The sequence below is a fragment of the Symphalangus syndactylus genome, chromosome 24, assembly GCF_028878055.3.
Source record: "Symphalangus syndactylus isolate Jambi chromosome 24, NHGRI_mSymSyn1-v2.1_pri, whole genome shotgun sequence".
NCBI classification, from domain to species: domain Eukaryota; kingdom Metazoa; phylum Chordata; class Mammalia; order Primates; family Hylobatidae; genus Symphalangus; species Symphalangus syndactylus.
The window spans coordinates 64118459-64139058 of NC_072446.2; the positions used below are offsets into that span (position 1 = coordinate 64118459).

At 42.5% G+C, this 20600-nt stretch overlaps 2 long non-coding RNA genes across 2 annotated transcripts; one reads left to right on the forward strand and one right to left on the reverse strand.

The window, feature by feature from the left end:
• The first annotated feature begins 6516 nt into the window (after window positions 1-6516).
• Window positions 6517-17682, forward strand: LOC134735937 (uncharacterized). The gene is made up of 3 exons (XR_010119545.1): window positions 6517-6966; window positions 14522-14672; window positions 15181-17682. It is a non-coding gene; the product is annotated as an uncharacterized lncRNA (long non-coding RNA).
• LOC134735938 (uncharacterized) lies at window positions 9293-12890 on the reverse strand. The gene is made up of 2 exons (XR_010119546.1): window positions 11556-12890; window positions 9293-11085 (listed from the first exon to the last, which is right to left on the reverse strand). It is a non-coding gene; the product is annotated as an uncharacterized lncRNA (long non-coding RNA).
• Window positions 17683-20600: the final 2918 nt, after the last annotated feature.

A 20600-nucleotide genomic window follows, 5' to 3' on the forward strand; every position in this document is an offset into this window, starting at 1 on the left:
CCAAGCTATGGAGGCTGGACAGAATCTGGGGTCATGAATCCACATGCAGTGAACAGCCTTCTGCTGATGGGACCACCCAAATTGGACTCTTAGGTGAGTAAGCAATAACATTCTATTTTGACAAGCCACTGAAATACATTCGTTTCTGTTGCTAGAGTTACCCTGATTAATACGCTATTGCATCCTATGGTTATTCATGCATTCACTCATTCAATAAATATTCATGAAATCCTCTCACATGCAAGGCACTGTGCCAGCTTTCTGCCTTCAAGGATCTCAGACACTGGATTAAAAATAAGGGCAGGCTACTAATGTTTGTTTGCCTTATTATGTGGCAGACTATGCGTAAGTTACTTTACATAAGGTAAAACATTTGATCATCACATGAATTTTATAATATAGGCATGATCATCCCTAACTTATTAATAAAGAATTTAAGGCTCACAAAGTCTGAGAAACTAGAAATTGTTTTACTTAAATACCTGTGTTTTCCCAGTACATAATACTGCTTCCTAGAAGGGTGGTAAGACACATGCATAAAAACTGTTGGACAAGTTATTGGGGATTAAATGGCATAAGAGAGTAATGCTTAAAAGCTATGGATGTTTAGACACCACTAGCTATTTTGATATCACAGTCACACTTACCCCAGGCAACACTGTCCATAGCCTCATCGACTTCTGTCTGTGTTCTGGTTGAGCCCCATCCTTGACTTCTCTGACAATGAAGCTTTTGGGGTCAGAAAGGTCCATATTAGGAACCAAAAAAGAGCCCGCATCGCCAAGTCAATCCTAAGCCAAAAGAACAAAGCTGGAGGCATCACGCTACCTGACTTCAAACTATACTACAAGGCTACAGTAACCAAAACAGCATGGTACTGGTACCACAACAGAGACATAGATCAATGGATCAGAACAGAGCCCTCAGAAATAATGCCGCATATCTACAACTATCTGATCTTTGACAAACCTGACAAAAACAAGCAATGGGGAAAGGATTCCCTATTTAATAAATGGTGCTGGGAAAACTGGCTAGTCATATGTAGAAAGCTGAAACTGGATCCCTTCCTTACACCTTATACAAAAATTAATTCAAGATGGATTAAAGACTTACATGTTAGACCTAAAACCATAAAAACCCTAGAAGAAAGCCTAGGCAATACCATTCAGGACATAGGCGTGGGCAAGGACTTCATGTCTAAAACACCAAAAGCAATGGCAACAAAAGCCAAAATTGACAAATGGGATCTAATTAAACTAAAGAGCTTCTGCACAGCAAAAGAAACTACCATCAGAGTGAACAGGCAACCTACAGAATGGGAGAAAATTTTTGCAACCTACTCATCTGACAAAGGGCTAATATCCAGAATCTACAATGAACTCAAACAAATTTACAAGAAAAAAACAAACAACAACCCCATCAGAAAGTGGGCGAAGGACATGAACAGACACTTCTCAAAAGAAGACATTTATGCAGCCAAAAAACACATAAAGAAATGCTCATCATCACTGGCCATCAGAGAAATGCAAATCAAAACCACAATGAGATAGCATCTCACACCAGTTAGAATGGCCATCATTAAAAAGTCAGGAAACAACAGGTGCTGGATAGGATGTGGAGAAATAGGAACACTTTTACACTGTTGGTGGGACTGTAAACTAGTTCAACCATTGTGGAAGTCAGTGTGGCGATTCCTCAGGGATCTAGAACTAGAAATACCATTTGACCCAGCCATCCCATTACTGGGTATATACCCAAAGGACTATAAATCATGCTGCTATAAAGACACATGCACACGTATGTTTATTGTGGCACTATTCACAATAGCAAAGACTTGGAACCAACCCAAATGTCCATCAATGATAGACTGGATTAAGAAAATGTGGCACATATACACCATGGAATACTATGCAGCCATAAAAAATGATGAGTTCATGTCCTTTGTAGGGACATGGATGAAACTGGAAAACATCATTCTCAGTAAACTATCACAAGGACAAAAAACCAAACACCGCATGTTCTCACTCATAGGTGGGAATTGAACAATGAGAACTCATGGACACAGGAAGGGGAATATCACACTCCGGGGACTGTTGTGGGTCGGGGGGAGGGGGGAAGGACAGCATTAGGAGATACACCTAATGCTAAATGACAAGTTAATGGGTGCAGCAAACCAACACGGCACATGGATACATATGTAACAAACCTGCACATTGTGCACATGTACCCTAAAACCTAAAGTATAATAATAATAAAAAAAGAAAGGTCCATATTAGCCACCAAAGTGTGATGTGGCAAAAAGCACCAAGCATAAGGACTCAGTCAATCAGAAACCGCTACATTCTTGCTGCACATAGGTGACTCCTCCATGTGTTGCTTTCCTAAAATTCACTTTCTCTCTCTACAGAAGCATCTTGGTAAAGCCTGTCCTCCCTTCCTCCCAGAATATGGGGAGCTGGATGAGACTGCATTGAAAATGTATAAAACCATAGAAAGTATAAATCAGTTTTGTTAATTATCCTCGTTCATTCACTCAACAAATAATAATTCAACACCTCCTCACTTTCTGATGATATGCTCAAATTTTCTCTGTATCTTAATTAAATTTTGGGCACAATCTACTCAGAAATATTCTCAGAATCCTATCTTGGCTGTAAAATCAGAGGCTTGGCATAGCCTTCGATGTAAATACCAAGGGAAAAAAAAATCGCACGCAGTTAACAGTACACAAAATCTTCAGATCTGAGACCTTTCACCATGATTGGATTAGAGTTTGGCAGAGGTGGACAACCCATGGACTTCCAGGCTCCCTGTTTTAGTTAAAAGAGATACAAATTGCTTCCCCAGTGCATCTTTGCAGGGGAAGCTCCAGGATAAAATGCTGAGATCACATGAATTCATCTCCAAGCAGAAACCTGAGGCAGATGCCAATTTTTTTTCGTATCATTTTAATGGGCTTGATTTAAAAAGGCAGCAGCATGTTTGTGCTGAGGTCCTTGATATTTTACATTGGTTTCCATAATGACTCTATGATTGAAGAATATGCCGACTAAGAACCAAATGTTACTTAGATATTTAAGGTTCCGTTTTGCATAGTTACCCAACCTTCTCTTTTATATACAGCTTTGCTTTTTGACCGGCTCAGAAAAAAAATTTTCTGTTTTATTCATTGGAGAGTCAACAAATATTTGTCTGAGCACCCGTTAAGTGCCAGGCACTGAGCAGGGCCCTGGGGAAAACTGTGATATGCAGGTAGGAGTCATTGCTCATGCTGTGTAAGGAGCTTGACTTTGAGGCTGCCAAAGATGCTTCTCTATCTTTTAATTTGCCCATGATCTTCCTAGACAATGGACTCCTTGAAGACAGTCTAAGTTCTACCTATTGCAATGTCCCTAGTGAGAACTACAATGCCTGTCTTGTGGTGTGGGTTTGGTGCTGAGCACATACGTATTGAATGAATAACTGAATGTTTGACAGGATAGTTTGCCTGAATATTATAAAGGAACAGTCTACTTTATATTTCATACAAATAGCCTCAATTTTGTTGCCAAGAGCCTAGAGATAAAGAATAAAAGGACTGAAATACTCTCTCAAAAACTCTTATTTCTGTTCTACAAGGGAAAATGCATTTGTCTATTTATTCATTCAACAAATACTTATTGACTGTCTACTATATGCCAAGAGTATTCTAGGTCTAAGGCAGACAAGCTCATGCAAGAGCAGAGCTAACCCACATTTAAGTAGGAAGGATAGGCTATAAATAAATAAATCAACAAATAAATAATGCAGTATTTTGACAGTGATAAGTAGTACTATTTAATATAAGAAATAAACGAGGAGATCTGATCACTATTGAATCACAACAAATCACCCCAGAAGTAAATGGCATCAAATAACCAGTTTATTATGCTCACAGATTGCGTCAGGTCAAAATTTGGACAAGGCACATTGAGAATAGATTGTCTCTATCACAATATCCAGAGTCTCAGCTGGGAAGATTCTAAGGCTGGGGTACTTGACCCCTGGGGGCTGGAATAATCCATCAGAAGGCCCCTCATACTCATCTGGTGGTGATGCACATGGACATACATGGAGACTGCTGACTGGAACATCTCCATGTGACCTTTCTATGTAGTTTGGGCTTCCTCCAAGCATGGTGGCCTCAGGGTAGCCTGTTTTCACACATGCTGGTTAAGAGTTCCAAAAGCAAGAGTCCCAGCAATCAATGCAGGGCCTCTATGCCATTAATAGCTGGACATCATAAGTTATGGGAGTTACGCGGTGTCATTTCTGCTGCGTTTCATTGGTGTCAACAGTCTTCAAGGTTAGCCCAGATTCAAGATGTAAGGGCTTGGACTCTATCATGGTTTAAAACTACCACACAGGCTTATGTGACCAGGAAGTTAGGGAAGGTTACTCGCAAAAGGTCAATTTTGACCTAAGATGTAAGTGACAAGAAAGCCATCCATATAACAATATAGAGGAAATAATTTTCAAACAGAGAATATCATATCCAAAGGTCCTCAGATAAAGCCATCTGGGGTGGGAAGCCATGCCTTTAGTGAGCTTAAGGCTCGTTTGCACACGGCCCCCAGTTTGGAGACAATGCCAGCCAATCAACCACAGAGGGACAATCTGGGATTATCAAGCTCATGGTTACTCAGGCTGTAAGACTGGATGGGCTATTCCATAATTCTAGAATATTCATGATAGGAGAGCAAAGGCTCACTGTCCTTGTAAAAAAGGTTTCAACTGCATCTCCTCTGAAGTGACAATTCTTGTGTACCTTTATATCCAGAAGAGGAAACAAAATAACTAGGGTTCTGTCAGACTTGTGCAAAGGTCAGGTCTCCTCAAAGACACATTAGGAGAAAGGCCAGCCTGGCAGCTTCTCAATGCCCCAATCTAAAAGATGCACCAAAGACATTTCTAGAGATAAAATTGTTTTAAAAATCAATGCCACAACTTTATTTACCAGAATTCCTCAATGGAGAAGGAAGCATCCTTCCCCTGTGATGTCTCTCTCAAGGAGAGGGGAGACCATCAGTGTGACCCTCTGGGCCTTTCTCGCCAAGGTAAGTGGAACATTTTTGGAGCAAGAACTGGCATTGCCTAGCCCAGCCCCTTCTTCTCTGTCTTTCTTGGAATTGAGCTGCTTACAAGAAGCAAGCATTTAGGCCGGGCACAGTGGCTTACACTTGTAATCCCAGCACTTTGGGAGGCCGAGGCGGGCGGATCACAAGGTCAGGAGATCGAGAACACGGTGAAACCCCGTCTCTACTAAAAAAATACAAAAAAATTAGCTAGGCACGGTGGCGGGTGCCTGTAGTCCCAGCTACTCGGAGAGGCTGGGGCAGGAGAATGGCGTGAACCCGGGAAGCGGAGCTTGCAGTGAGCCGAGATCGCGCCACTGCACTCCAGCCTGGGTGACAGAGCGAGACTCCGTCTCAAAAAAAAAAAAAGAAGCAAGCATTTGCTCAACCCCTTATAGTAAGGAGGTCTAACTCAGTCCATCCGACCGTGTCTGAGATTAAATCTCAGTCTGAGGCTCAGTATCCAGAAACCCACTTTCCCACAGATATAAGCCATGTCCTCCAATATCAGCTTTATTTTAGAAAATCCGTCTCTGTCTGCAATGTTTAATCTTACTTCTCAGTTGTTTCAGAACTTGAGAGGAAATGAGAGATATTCTTTACTGGCTCCATCCTGAAAAACTGTAGTAACCAGAGAACTAGTCCAGGAACCTCAAGGAACATAAAGGAAGTATCACTGATGGATCATAATAACAAACAGAAAAGCTTGGGATGTGTCTGCAACATGGGCCACGGCACATTCTTGTGAACAGAGCAAGTTGCAGATGTCTGTGTTGGTCGTGGGACTTGGCTTTATCACTTTGCAGCTGGGCCCTTAGCTACTATGATGCAGGCAGGGAGCTTGAAGTCTAAAGTGCCAGCTTCACAGGCTTTCACCCTTGTGGAGGCTTTGTCTATAGGTGAAGGTGTATTTGTGGAGGCAAGGCTGTGAGCAAAAGTGAGTGCTTCGGCGAAGATGCTGACCTTTGGGTTTCTCCAAGGCACAAGCTTAATTATATGGCAGGTGGCCAGTGAGCATCAACCAATGGAAGGGGTCCAGACAAGCAAATGCTCTTCTGGCCTTTGCAAGGAGGAGTCTCAGTAAAGGCATGGGCTGCGTGGTGTCCTTGGGAAAATCTGAAGATTCTATGGTGCAGGCTACTGCAGCTTGTTCTCATAAAGCATCTATGAGGTGCTGGCCTCACCATGCATCTAAGGGCCACTTGGGGAAGAGTACTTCGATGGCTGCAGTCCAGTAACAAGCCATGGTCACTATGTCAGTTATATAATGCTATGTAACAAACTTGACAACGTTATGGCTTAATAGCTGCTTATTATTTTTCATGAGTTTACAGATTGGATGGACAGTTTTGCTGGTCTGGGCTTAGCTTGGCTGAGCTCGGCTGAGCTTGCTCATGTGTCCAGCTGTGGGCTAACTGGTCAGCTAGGATGGCCTTAGCTGGATGACTTGTCTCTGCTCCACGTGTTTCTTGGAGGCCTTCAGCAGGGTAGCCTGGGCTTGTTCTCACAATAGTAGCAAAGATTATAGAGAGGAAGTAAAAAGGTACAAGTGCTTTTTACAGTCCCTCTTTGCATCCCATTTGCTTACTGTCCAATTGGCCAAAGCAGATTGCATAGCCAAGCGCAGAATCAATATAAGTATTTAATTCAATCAAGCTACCTCTGTCACTAACCTGCGTTTTAAGGTGGTAGGACCTGTTAGCTGTAGGGCTGTGGCTGTGTTGAATGGGAGGCTGGCTGGGGCTAGAGTGAATAACTGAAGACAACCAAGGAGAGACTGAGCACCTTCACCAGTTGCCGCCTTCCCCTCTGCCATTTCTCCTTACAACAGGCTTCAATACTGACACAGTGTTTACGGAATACCATGTTGAAGGTAAGATGTTATGAGCTTACCTCAGTGCCTACACTGCTTCATCCAGTCCTGGCTCTCCTCCGTGCCTGAATCCAACACAGAGTCGTGAAATCCCCAGGTACGTGACTGACAGCAAAGGCTTTGGAGAGGGCATAGCCTGAATCCTGTGCCAGTTCCAATCTAACTGACTTAATGCCTTCAAGTTCACTTTCCTCATTTTTAAAAAGGGGGAGGAGGGAAAGCACTCCCTCCCTGTCAGAAAGAAATTGGACAATGGACAACACAGGGCACTGAGTAAATGCTCAATAAATTATAGCATTTACCATTGTTATGATTATCTAAGAGGACAATGTAAATTTCCTCAAGAGTGGACAGAGTGAGAAAGGAGTAGGGCAAAGCAACTCCATTAACAATGACAGATATTAATGGAGCAGATTCATCCACAGTAGAAAGGGCTTGATGTATATTTAAGCAAACAGCCTCTACTGGGATGCAGGAAGAAACACTGTTCTCAGGAGGGAGAAGAAGGCATGTTTTTGGCTGATGATAGTTCATGAGAGAAAGCTGACTGGTTGATTTGAGATGGGTACTGCCCCGCCCCCCACTTTCCAACCCTCCAATGTCATCCCCCTCCAGGAGAGCTTTGATGAAAAAGACCACAGGGACTGGGTCTTTAGGTCTGGGGCATCTAAGGAGTAATGATACTCTAGGTTCACTCTTTTTCTTACTTCTGAAAAGCTGAGGCCGAAAGACCTGAGCAGCCACAGAAAGTAGATACACAGCTTCTGATATTGGATAGGACTTATGTCAATTCCGTTAATAAATGACATAGGGATTTGATTATATGGCTACCACAAATAAGTATGTATATTGTGCCTGCATGAGGCCAGGAGGAGCCATTCACATGATAGTCTACAGAAACAGTGCTTCCAGGCTTCATGTGGTGCACAAATCACACAGCTACGCATGGTTGCCCTGCTTAGGTAGAAACATGTAAATTATAGAGCTAATGTGGAAATTCTCAGACACCTGTTGGTATCAGCCCTTTGTCTTTGAAACATTGACAACTTTCTCTAGACTAGACCTAATGGCAAACCTGATGCAAAATTTGGAACGTCAATTTGCCTTCCTGAGAATTAGGACGGACCTGAAATTGTGTATGAGCTCTTATCCTCTTTCAGTATTTCCATCCTGGTTTGGTTCCTAACACAGCAAAAAGAAACTGTCACCCTTTACCTTCAGCGTTGTACCATTTGGTTTTATTGCTGCTGTTGATGCTCCAATTGTACTCTAAAGTTTTAGAAATCCATTTATTATTTAAATGAATGAATCGTGGGCCAGGCGGGGTGGCTCACGCCTGTAATCCCAGCACTTTGGGAGGCCAAGGCGGGTGGATCACCTGAGGTCAGGAGTTTGACAGCAGCCTGCCCAACATGGCGAAACCCCGTTTCTACCAAAAATACAAAAAATTACCTGGGCGTAGTGGCAGGCGCCTGTAATCCCAGCTGCTCGGGAGGCTGAAGCAGAAGAATTGCTTGAACCCAGAGGGTGGAGGTTGCAGTGAGCCGAGATCGCGCCACTGCACTCCAGCCTGGGGAACGACAGCAAAACTCTGTCTCAAAAGCAAACAAACAAAATATATGTGTGTGTGTGTGTGTGTGTGTATAAATGAATCGTGAACAGTGGTGAACCTCAATGCTTAGAAAACATGTATCCCAAAGTCCTTTGTGAATCTACGCATTTTCAAATACTACTGAAGCTATAATTATCAAACTGGATGGGGAGGGTGTAAGCTCCATGCCCCCCAGAGAGTTTTCTTGGAATCTTGAAGAACTGTGAACTGCACAGTTTAAGAAAGTGTATTCAACATACCAGTAGTATTTGTAATAAAAGTCTTAGAACACAGAGGTCAGCAAAAACCTTAACTGGTGGGAATAGAGAGAAAACAAACTGAGATAGCATTTTAGAAGACATAAGTTAAAAAAAGAACAGTTTGAGGAACTGTCTACTGAAACATGTAATTTTTCCCATAACAGACAGTAAATTATAACTGAAAATTGTAAGTGATGCTTTCAGACTCTTGAATATTCCATAAGTATAGGACTAAAGTCACAGATATGAACTTCTGTTGAATAAGGTATTTCACTCTGTAATTTATGTGAAACTTTGACTTTCTTAAAAAGAACTGCCTCCTACATATCTTTCATTCTCTTCACTTTCATTGACATTCCAGCAGCCAAATTTCTTGGGGGAGGAGCCATTTTAAGGGAGAAGCAAAGCTATTTATTGTTTTGTTGAATTGCAGTATTATTTATTTCTGTTTTCTATTGTTTAAAATTTCATGATATGTGTTTTTCTTCTTCTTTTTTTTTTTTTGTTTTATTTCCATAGGTTTTTTGGGAACAGGTGATGTCTGGTTACATAAGTAAGTTCTTTAATGGTGACTTGTGAGATTTTTGTGCACCCATCACCTGAGCAATATACACCATATCCAATTTGTAGTCTTTTGAGTTGCAGTATTATTTAGATGTCTCTATGTTCCAAGGAGAAAACTCCAAACACACAGGCATAAGTAATACCAGAATTTACTAGATTAAGCATCTGCAAAGTCCAGGGCTTGATCCAGATGTCATGAGGGTTGTGTCATTTTTCTTCTGTGATTATTTTGTTCTGTCCTTCCCTGTACATTTACCTTGTTTTCAGGCTGTCTTCCCTCTTGGTATCAAAAAGGCAGTCAGCAGTTCTGAGGAATTCCATCCACTTCCTTGTTCATATCCAAAAGTGAGACAGAGTTAGTCCTGATCTATGCATTTCACTCTGACTCTGATAAACTAATTGCAAAAATGGCTCCAACATTCCGCCCCTCCCTGAAACCATGTCCTTTGCCATGTGAGCTTGTGGTTCCTCTCACCATGAAGCAGGGTCTATTTTTCCACCTCTTGAACCTGGGATGCCCTCACGACTTGCTTTGACCATTAGAATATGTTCAAAATGACAACATACTAGTTCGGAGCTTAGGCCTCAAGAGAATTGCACATTTTCACTCTGTCTTAGAGTTTTTCCTTCACCATAAGCACAAGCCTAAGCCACCCTGATGTGGAATGAGAGACTACATGGAGCAGAGATAAGCCACCTCAACTGGGCCTAACCCAGTACAACCTGTAGACAGCCAACCTCAAAACACACGAGGGCCCAGCCTGGGAGAACAGAGCTACTTTCTGATCCGCAGCTGACCACAGACATCTAGGTAAGCCCAACTGAGATCAGAAGAACCACACAGCTGACTTACAGAGTCATGAGTTGTAACAAATGCTTATGTTTAACTGAGTTTTGGAGTGGTTTGTTACACAGCAATATCTAACCGATAACATAGGTCTTTTAAGGCTGCCTTGATTGCATTATTTTAAGTCACTGGCTCACTTCTAAACCAAATGCTTGGACCTAGTCCAGTCAATGCCCACTTGAGCTGTAATGGGGAAGTGCAAGGAGAAACTTGAATGAATATCAAGAATTATTGAGAGGATGGGGGAAAACTGGGGACGGTGCAATCACTGTGGACAAATGGCCTGTCCACTACTATCACTTCATAAGAGTTCCTAGGTGAAGGATGATGGAATAATATGAGAATGACAGAGTAGCCACACTGGATTAAGTGACTCCTACCCAAAAGCCAGCATCACAGCACATTCAGATTAAATATCCTGTCTCAACAAAAGTACAAACTACCGACTACCCTGAAATTTCAGGTTGCTTGAAAATCCTTGAAACCACAAGGTCAAATCTACCGACATCAATGTTTTAAGTACTAACGGTTTCTCACACTCCATATAAAAAATATTGAGACCAAATCCCACGCCTTCTAAGCTCAGAAAGCCTTCAAAAAAGAGAGCCGCCTGTACTAAGTAGGGCATGTTTTCCCATGAGGATCCAGCGTAGGCATTCAAGGCCCATAACTCACACATATTTTTTTGTTTTTCTGGATGCTTCCTGTAACAAGGGATTCCTCTTGCAATACATATCAGTGTAATGAAACCACTTGGTAACTCTGCTTGGAAACACCATCGAGTGTTGTTTCAATATGTTTTTTAACATTTATGTTCCAATTTTCTTTAAAGCAACGGGGACAGGATTGAAAACATCCTAGAAAAAAAGAAAAAGAAAAAGAAAGTATGTGCATTAGAAGCCTGCTAACCTAACAGGTATAAACAGTGTAAAAGAATCATCCAGGCCAGGAGTGGTGGCTCACCTCTGTAATCCCAGCACTTTGGGAGGCCGAGGCGGGCGGATCACGAGGTCAGGAGATCGAGACCATCTTGGCCAACATGGTGAAACCCCGTCTCTACTAAAAATACAAAAATTAGCTGGGCGGGATGGCGCATGCCTGTAATCCCAGTTACTCAGGAGGCTGAGGCAGGAGAATTGCTTGAACCAGGGAGTCAGAGGTTGCTGTGAGCCGAGATTATGCCACTGCACTTCAGCCGGGCAACACGGTGAGACCCCATCAAAAAAAAAAAAAAAAAAAAAAGAAGAATCATCCAATACAAAATAGTAATGGAAGTTGGACTTCAAAGGGCAAATAACTACCATTAAGAGAAAGGAAACAGCATTACCTTCCAATGGGGAAGAGATGCTTCTGGCAGCAAACATCTCATGCATTGCATTTCCTTTTTTGAATCTCCCTTCTGATCTTGGAAGAAAAAGCACTACAGAATGTGCGTGCTGGGAGAAGTGATCTGCAGTCCTAAAACAATTTAATAGCATTTTAAAAATAGTATTTGTAAGTAGTCAGGTTTTATTACTAGACAGCATATCCAAGCTTAGGGGGACCCTCTCATAACTGATAAAAGAAGGCAACTCCAAGGAATTTTCCCATCAAAACTGACCAGATAGATTGGACAAGATTTAACATCAAATATTATGTGTAAATTTAAGGACTCATCCATAAAACTAAGGAAAACTGGATTATATGAAACAGCTGTGAAAAACAGGAACATGTGAATAAAGGTTTTGGTATCTTAACATTATCCTATAACTTTATTTAAGGAGATCTTAGTAGACTCTTGGTACATTCATAGTATTCATGGTCCCAGTTGGCCACATCTGCCTATATCCATGCACTTAAGTATCACGCTACCAGGCAACTCTGTGCTTGACCAAGCGATTCCCTTTGGCCAATGAGGCAGAAGCAAATTTGACAAAAGCAGAGGCTTGAAAAGTGCTTGTTTGTTTTCTCCTTCTTTCCTGGGTTCCTGTCACAATGATGTTTGCAAGGTCAGGCTAGCTTGTTTTAGCCACATGAAGCAGAATGAAATTATCCCGCCCTAGTAGGGTTTCAACTCCCAAGAATACTGCATCCATAGAATCCGTGAGAAGGCAAATCCTTAAAATCTTTAAAGAGCCTTTTTTCTGACCTCATTTCTGGTATCGAAATCTGTAGTAGTTATTTCTTGCTGCATAATAAATTGCCCTAAAATGTAAGGGCTTAGAAAACAACAAACATTCAGAAATCTGGGTGGATTTTAGCAGGGTGGTTCTGCTTTGGGGTCTCTCAATAAGTCGAAGTCAAGATGTTGGCTGAAGCTGCAGTCTGCTGCCTGGGGCTGAGCGTCTACTTCCAGGAGGGCTTGCTCTCAGGACTGACATTAGAAGACCTCAGGTCCTTGCTGGCTGTTAGGAGAGGCCTCCATTCCATACCACTTGGATCTCTCTATAGGATGGCTTGTGCATTGAGTGGCTTCACAGCATGACCACTGGCTTCCCATAGAGCAAGTTATCCAACAAAGCAACTCAGAAGCTATAATGTCTTTTATGACCTAGTCACTAAAGTCACACACCACTATTTGTGCAATATTGTATTGGTTTCATAGGTCAGCCCATTCAGTGTGCAGGAAATCACACAGTGGTTTGAATACCAGAACATGGAGATTACTGGAGGCCATTGTAGGGGCTGCTTGATGATTTTGTAAATTTAGACTTTCAAGGATAGTGCTCCAACAGCTGTATGTTTCCTTCTAGATAACACTCTTGCGTTACCTGAATATCTCTTAGGCCTTACCAGCATGCAGCTCCCAAAGGATGCTACTTCAACAGTTTGTTCCAAAGTCCATGGACTCATTGGCTACCACAGCCAAATGACAGGATTCAGCTCACGCCTGTCCTGTATCTCTCTAGCAGGCACCAGAGTTGGCAGCGGTTGGTCTTATCTTGTCTCACATTCAGTTGCTTCTCTTCCCTTATTGGCTCATACAACTGTATCTGCACAAACCTATCCTGGTCACTTATTCTCTCTGATGTCACTGATGTTGCTGCCACCGCCATCTGAACTCCCATCCCCAGATGTCCTAGGTACCCTTGTATTAAAGAGGCTTACACTGGGTCATGCTTTCAGAACTACAGGCCCCTCCTTGAGCTCTGGTGCCCACCTCTCAGGCTGAAAAGAGCTTTCTCTTCACATGCATGTGTGCATGTGTGCCTGTATACATTCTTGTGTGTAGAGAAAGCTGCTTGGTTCCTGAGTGAAACGTATTTCCCTATTTTAGTCTACCTCTCTCTCTTTACTATGGTACAGAAGAACTCCACCAGTTGGAGCCCTGAGACTAAATCTAAGACTTCTGCTGTCCTCTTCCAACCCAGCTACTGATTATGACCAATAACCTTCCTTATTTATCATGATTTTTCCCCCTCTTGACCCCATGACATTTTCTGCAATCTACCTTCCACTGCCCCATCTTTCAAGTCTATCAGATGTGTCTTTATATGTCTGAACTTTGTGTTCATAAATTCTTATTCTCTTTCTGGTGCAAGTAAATGTATCTATTTGATAAACAGATATTAATAATACTGAACATCTTCATTATAATCTTTCATAAAAGTAACTATTCAAAGACAACTTAGTTTGGGGGTGATTTGTTACATAGCAATAACTAACTCACATACAGCTCTTCTAAGAGCATGTTTACATGCTGTTTTTTTATTTTATTGTCCTTTTTAGTGTTCAATTATTTCATGTTTATGGGACGTTTTGTTTAAAGACTTATTTTAAATGGGAGATTCTCCTCCAACACACACCTCCTTCCTTTTGTGCATACCTCCTGCTGTCTGCGTTTCTGCAGAACAATCCAGAACTACATCTCAGAGGGTGGTGCAGAGCTGGGGGTGGCTTGGCCCAGCTCTTTGTCTCAAGGCTATGTCTGTGCTATTCAACTCTGCATATCTGCAACTGCCAGGAGCTATAGTAAGAGGCAGCTGTAGTTGGATGGGTGATTTTTCCTTTCTCCTTTTATGAGTTTGAGAACCCACTCTCAGCCTCTGGCTTCAAACAGGTGGCTTCTCCAGAGAAATATCTCATGGAGCATGGACCTTTCCAGGACCTGCTGTTTGCATTGAGACCCGAAGATAGCAAAGCTGGAGCTTCCAGCTTCCGCACTGTGTGTGTGTGATTCCATTCCTTTTTCCTGGACGTGTTTATTCTATATTTAATCCCAACTTTGTCTTTTCAATTATTCTATACTTAATCCCAACTTTGTCTTTTCAATTTTTCACTTTTAATATGTAACCTTTGTTACTATTTGTTTAGAGAACCAGGAAGAGGAGTGGAAAGTGATGAAGCTTTCACTCAGTGCACCACACTGACCTGGAAATCCTGATTCCTGCTTTTGAAAAATCTTCCTGGCTGCTAGAGTGGATGAGGTTTGAGTACCGGGAAATGTGTTAGGAGGCTGTTTCAGGTAAGAGACAACTGCAGTGAGGGCTCACATGAGGGCAGTGGAGTTATGGAGAAATGGACAGATTAAAGATATGTTTTCAACGTCAAAACAGCAGGATTTGCCAGTGGACAAGATATGGGAAGGGATGGAAAAAGAATCCAGGATGATTCTATCTTAAGCAGTTAGGCTGGGAGTTATATTTTTTACTAAGATTGGGAAGATGAACAAGTTGTTTTTATTTGCTTTGGTTTTTGTTTGGGAGGAGTTGTATTAATCAAGACTTTCATTTTAGAAATGAACATTTTTAGTTGTCCACTTAGAGATCCAAACGGAGTTGTGAGAAGGCAGCTAAACATACACGCCTAGAACTCAGGTCCTGGTGGAAGACATACATTTAGAAGTCATTATATATCCTGCCCCAAAACTTAGTGGCATGAACAGTAATCATTTTATTCTGCTCTCAGATTTGAGGGATTCATATTGGACAGGGTATGGTGAGTACAGATCCTCCATGTTCCCTGATGTCTAGGGCTTCAGCTGGGAGTAACTTGAATGGCTGAGGCTGGAACAGCTGAACCTGGAGGATCCACTTCCAAGATGGCTTCCCCTCTCCTGTGCCTCTTCCCTGGGCTGAAGGCCTGACTCAGCTGGAAATGTTGACCAAGATGCCAATGTGAAGTACTAAGGTAGCCCATCTCTTATAGGACTATGTAGCCCTCCAAGAGCAAGTGTTCCCAGTGACCAAGGTCATGGCCTTTGATGACCTAGCCTTAAAAGTCACACAGCATCACTTCCACTGGAAACTGTGAGCCACCTAAGTTCAAGGGAGTAGACGTTGACTCTACCTTGTACAGGATGGAGCAGCAAAGAATTTAGGATCATGCTTAAAGCTACCGCATCTTACTCATCATCTCCCTCACTAGAAATTAAGCTCTATGACACAGGGACTTCTGTATCCTATGTATTAGTCACAGTTCTCTAGAGAAATAGAACCAAGAGGATACACAGAGAAATATATAAATGGAGATTTATAGTACGGTAGAGTAGCTCACACCTGCTAGTAATCTCAGCACTTTGGGAAGCTGAGGCAGGAGGATCCCATGAGTTCAGGAGTTCAAGATCAGCTTGGGCAACATAGCAAGACAGTGCCTCTACAAAAAAAAAAAAAAAAAATTAAAAAATAGCTGAGTGTCGTGGTACATGCCAGCTACTTGGGAAACTGAGTGGGGAGGATGACTTGAGTCCAGGAGTTTGAGGCTACAGTGAGCTACGATGATGCCACCGCACTCCAGCTTGGGAGACAGAGTGAGACTTCATCTCTTAAAAAATAAAAATAATTTAAAAAGAGATTTCTTATGCGCATTGGCTCACGTGATTGTGGAGGTGAGAAGTTCCGTGCCAGCTGTTTGCAAGCTGGAAAGCCAGAACACTGGTGGTATAATTCTGAATCTGAATGCCTGAGAACCAGGAGAGCCACTGGTTTTAGGCCCAGAGTCCAAAGGCCTGATAACCAGGAACTGCAATGTCTGAGGGCAAGAGAAGTCAGAGGTACCAGATCGAGAAGAGTGAAGGAGAATTCATCATTCCTCTGCCTTTGTGTTCTATTCAGGCCCTCAATAGATTGGATGATGCCCATCCATATTGGTGAGAGCAGATCTTCACTCAATCTACTGATTCAAATGCTAATCTCTTCTAGAAACACCCTCACAGGCACACCCAGAGACAATGCTTTACCAGCTATCTGGACATCCCTGAGTCCAGTCAGATTAACTGTCACACCCTAGTACGTAGAAAGATATATATTTGTTGAATGAATGAATGAATGAATGATGGATATAAAACCATGGAACCAGATGAGATCACTTAGGGAGACAGTACTAGAGGAAAGATTACAGGGCTCAATACAAAGCCCTCAGGGACACTCCAACATTTAGAGAGTGTGATCAAAGAGGAAGCAATAAAGTTATTTTCCATGGATCATCTGAGCCCCTCGAAAATTAGTCAAGGAGACATGCCTACCTAGAACTTATGCTTCAACCTCTCCATTATGCAGTTGAACAGAACCTGGCATTCTCTGTCCTTGTGGTCTTGAGCTCCCTTCCTCAAAAAGACAGGCCACGCAGCCATCATGTGCACCCCTAGTTCCTAAGGTCAGTTTTTTGGTGTTGGATTGGGAGGCAGTGAGTTGAACGTATGATCTGGGGAGACCATACATAAGTAGGGAGACCCCCTGTGCTTTGAGATAAAGTCAGAGGTGGTAAGAGAACGGGAGTACGCTATGAGCAGGGGCCCAGGACTCAGGAACCACCTCTCATCAATCACCATATTCCTTGGTGCAGAACTTGGAGGGGCTGAGGATTCAAAACTTGAACCTGGCTTCCCAGGTTGCTACAAAGTCATATTTGTCAAGGCAGAATACTAGAACATATTTTATTTAGCAGTTTTTTCAGCTTGATTAGGATGCTAGAATATATTTTATTTAGCAGTTTGTTAGCTTAATTTATAACTTTTAATATTTTGGCATACGTAGGGAGACATTTGTTCAATTGCTCTTGGTTCTTTAACTGTTAGAGTTGGGCATAGTTAGGTGAAGGGTCTGAGGTGGGACAGTGTTGCTACCTCCAGAAGCCAGGATATCTGAGCCTCAGTTCCAATCCATGGAAACCCATGCTGCACTGGCAATTAAAATTTGCAAAAATTGGATTATGTTGCCACCAAGGGAACTGTGAGAATGCTCTAATAAAATCATGATCTAAACTTCCAGACCTCTCCCAGATATGATTAACAAAGATCGAGAATGCTTTTCTATTTAATTAGGGATTTTATGAAGTAGGAGTCCTCAAGTAAGCAGCTATGCATAAATCTCAGTCTCTGCATTTAATGGGATGTATTATTTAAGTTTTAAAATTCAGGAGTCCAGTGTTTGTAAAAACATTAGTCTATGTTATAAGATGCTACAGCTTGGTTGATCACAGAGACCCCTTTGTTCACAGAAGTATCTGTAACAAGCCAGGTTTACTTTCAAACATATTTTCAGCTATGTTATTGGAGTGGGTCCTGTTAGCATTGCAAATTAAATTTAGGGGAAACACTGTCTCTGCTCAGGAACTGCATGCCATGTATGAATTCTTTGATTCAATCCCTACCACAATTTAAAATATTTTTTCTTATGAAAATTTTCAAAGATAAAGAAACAGAGATTGTAAAATGAAACAATGTACCCCTCACCCATTTCAACAATCACCAACATTTCCTTCAGTTTTTTGTTTGGTGATCATTCCACAATAGTCTGAAGTAGATATCCTCTTTTTGACTGAAGGCAATGGGGTTTTTTCTTGGTTTGGGGTTACTTTCATTTCTTCTTTTCTTTTCTTTGGCTATCTGAATGAGTTTCATCTTCCCTCTTTGTGTCAACCAGAATGATGGGGACCTGCTCCCCAATGAACATCTACAGATAAATAAATGCATTAATTCCATGTATGGGTTTTCACAGCATTGATGTTTGGCTACTCTTCTCCCCTGATTATTGCATAAATGCTTCCATTGTAAACCAGAAAGGAAAATGCTTCTAGGAAGAAATTGGAAAGGTGACATCAATTTAACAAAGCCATTTGGGGTTAGCACAAAATGACAGGACAGCAGGAAGCAGTTAAAAAGCTTCCCCTGACAAGAAAAGCTAAATGACTCAGAGAGCTGCTCCCAATCAGACATGCTATTGACAAGAGACTCGTTCTGAAAATGACCTATGAAAGACTGCATTCTGACCGCACACGATAATTTGTTTTTCTAACCAGGGTGACTTAGCAGGGGTTTGGGTAAACTGCATGGCTCCTGTGCAAATGACAGTCACATGGCAAAGCCCGACACCTGGCTCATTTTATTTATTTAGGCTGTAAGAAGCCACTTGTCATGTGTCCGGTGACATTAAGCTGTTTCTTCCCACCCGTCTCCATCGTTGTGACAAGATGGCCCCCACGGGCTCATCCACCAACCTGGTCCCTCCTTACTCTCCCACCTGTTGTGGTCTTTTAGCTTGAGATATGAGTGCCATTCTGCAAGATAAATGTTCTTTCACCTTCAATCTTTGCTGATCAATGTGGGGATGAAGATGGGGAAGGAAGTGGGACAGGCTGCCCAAGTCCAAAGGCTGTAAAGGGAGGTCAGTGAGCAGCACTGGTGAGGCCCCTGAGGCAGGAAGGGTAGAAAGGAGGGGTGAGTGTATCCAAGAGGACCTCTAGCTCCCCATGTGAGGCTGGCTTTACCCAGCCTGAGAGAACAGCAAAGCGGATAGGAAAGAAAACTTTGACACCATCTTCTGGACTCCGGGTATTACTCAGGCTGCTGTGAGCAAGACCGGGCACTTTCTGGTGAGGAACAAAGCCCACACATCCTTTCAGCTGCTGTAAGACCTGAGGGCAGTGCTCCGTGGAGAGGAGTCAGGAGGGGCCTGGTTTCTCGCCTCTTCTCTTTATCCTGAATGGCTGGTGAATCTGGCCTGCACTCCAGGCCCTACTTGGAGGCCCAGCAGCTGAAAACCCCTCAAGGAAAAGATCTACAAAGATCACTCACGGGACTCCAGCCAAGGCTTGGCAAATCCACAAAGGCTCCTTACAGAGTTTGGGCGGTAGGCCACCAAGGTCTAACAGAGACACCTCCCTACCCCTGGCAGCTTGTCACTGTGCGACATCCCCCCACTTCACCCAAAAGAAGCTGACTCCTTTCCTTCATCCCTCTTCCAACAGTTTTGCATCTCAGAGGAAATGGTCTGGCTCTCTCTCTCTCTCTCTCTCCCTCGCTCTCCTCTCTACTCTCTCTGTGCTCACTCCCTTTTCCACCCCCATTGCTTTCACGATTTATTTTGCCTGCAGCTACTGCTTGGATATGGTTTATTCCCACCAACACTCATGTTGAAGTTTAACTGCCAGAGCAGCAGCAGTAGAAGGTGAGGCATAATGGGTAATTTTGTGGTCACGGGGACAGATCCTTCACCAGTAGATTAATGCTGTCTTGTGAGAATGAGTGAGTTCCTGCTCTCTTGGGAATGGATTAGTTACTGCAAGAGCAGGTTGTCGTAAAGCAAGTTTCTTCCTCATGTGTGGTCCCTCTTTGCACACACCTGCTAGTCTTTCTGCTTCTCTGCCATGTCTTGATGCAGCATATGGTTCTCTTCAGAAACTGAGCAGATGCCAGTGCCATGCTCTTGGACTTTCCAGAATCATGAGCTAAATAACCTATTTTCTTTATAAATCACCCAGCCTACCATACTCTGTTATACCAACACAAAATAAACTAAGACACTTGTGCTATCCTGTTTCTAGTTAGGCCACATCCATGCTCCTTTCTGGAGTTTTCTTGAGTCAGATGTGACTTGCATATATGGAAGATTTGGTTTTACTGATCTAATAACTATTCAACTGACATGGTGGGTGTTTCTTTGCAACTACAGGATAAGAGTTCAGTCCACTTACTACCTGCACTCTGTCTCCGTAAATGAGACATTAAAGAATGACAAGAAGACCCACCGCAAACATCCAAAAAATACCAAGTAGAGCTTTCTTGCACATATATTGTGTATACATTGGACCATATCAGAAATAGATGTAACTACCTCTGCTTGGTTACGCTTTCTTGGGGTGTTTTTCTTTATGGGAAGTTCGGTTCCTCTTAAATGTAGCAGGAGAGGTTAACAAAAAGGGGGTGAGAAGCTTCAACATTCTGCAGCTGGGAAGAGATCTGTCAACTGCAGCCCTAGTTTTCTGATTGGGGTGAGTGATGGAGACAACCTCTGAGAAGCCACCATGGCATGTGACTCCCATTCACATTGAATGCTACCACCAACACAACTGTACCTACAGTCACGGCATTTTCATAGGAGGTAAAACCACTCACTGGTGAACTTGAAAATATTTGAACTATATCACAATTGCTCTATTTTAATATATCTTTAAG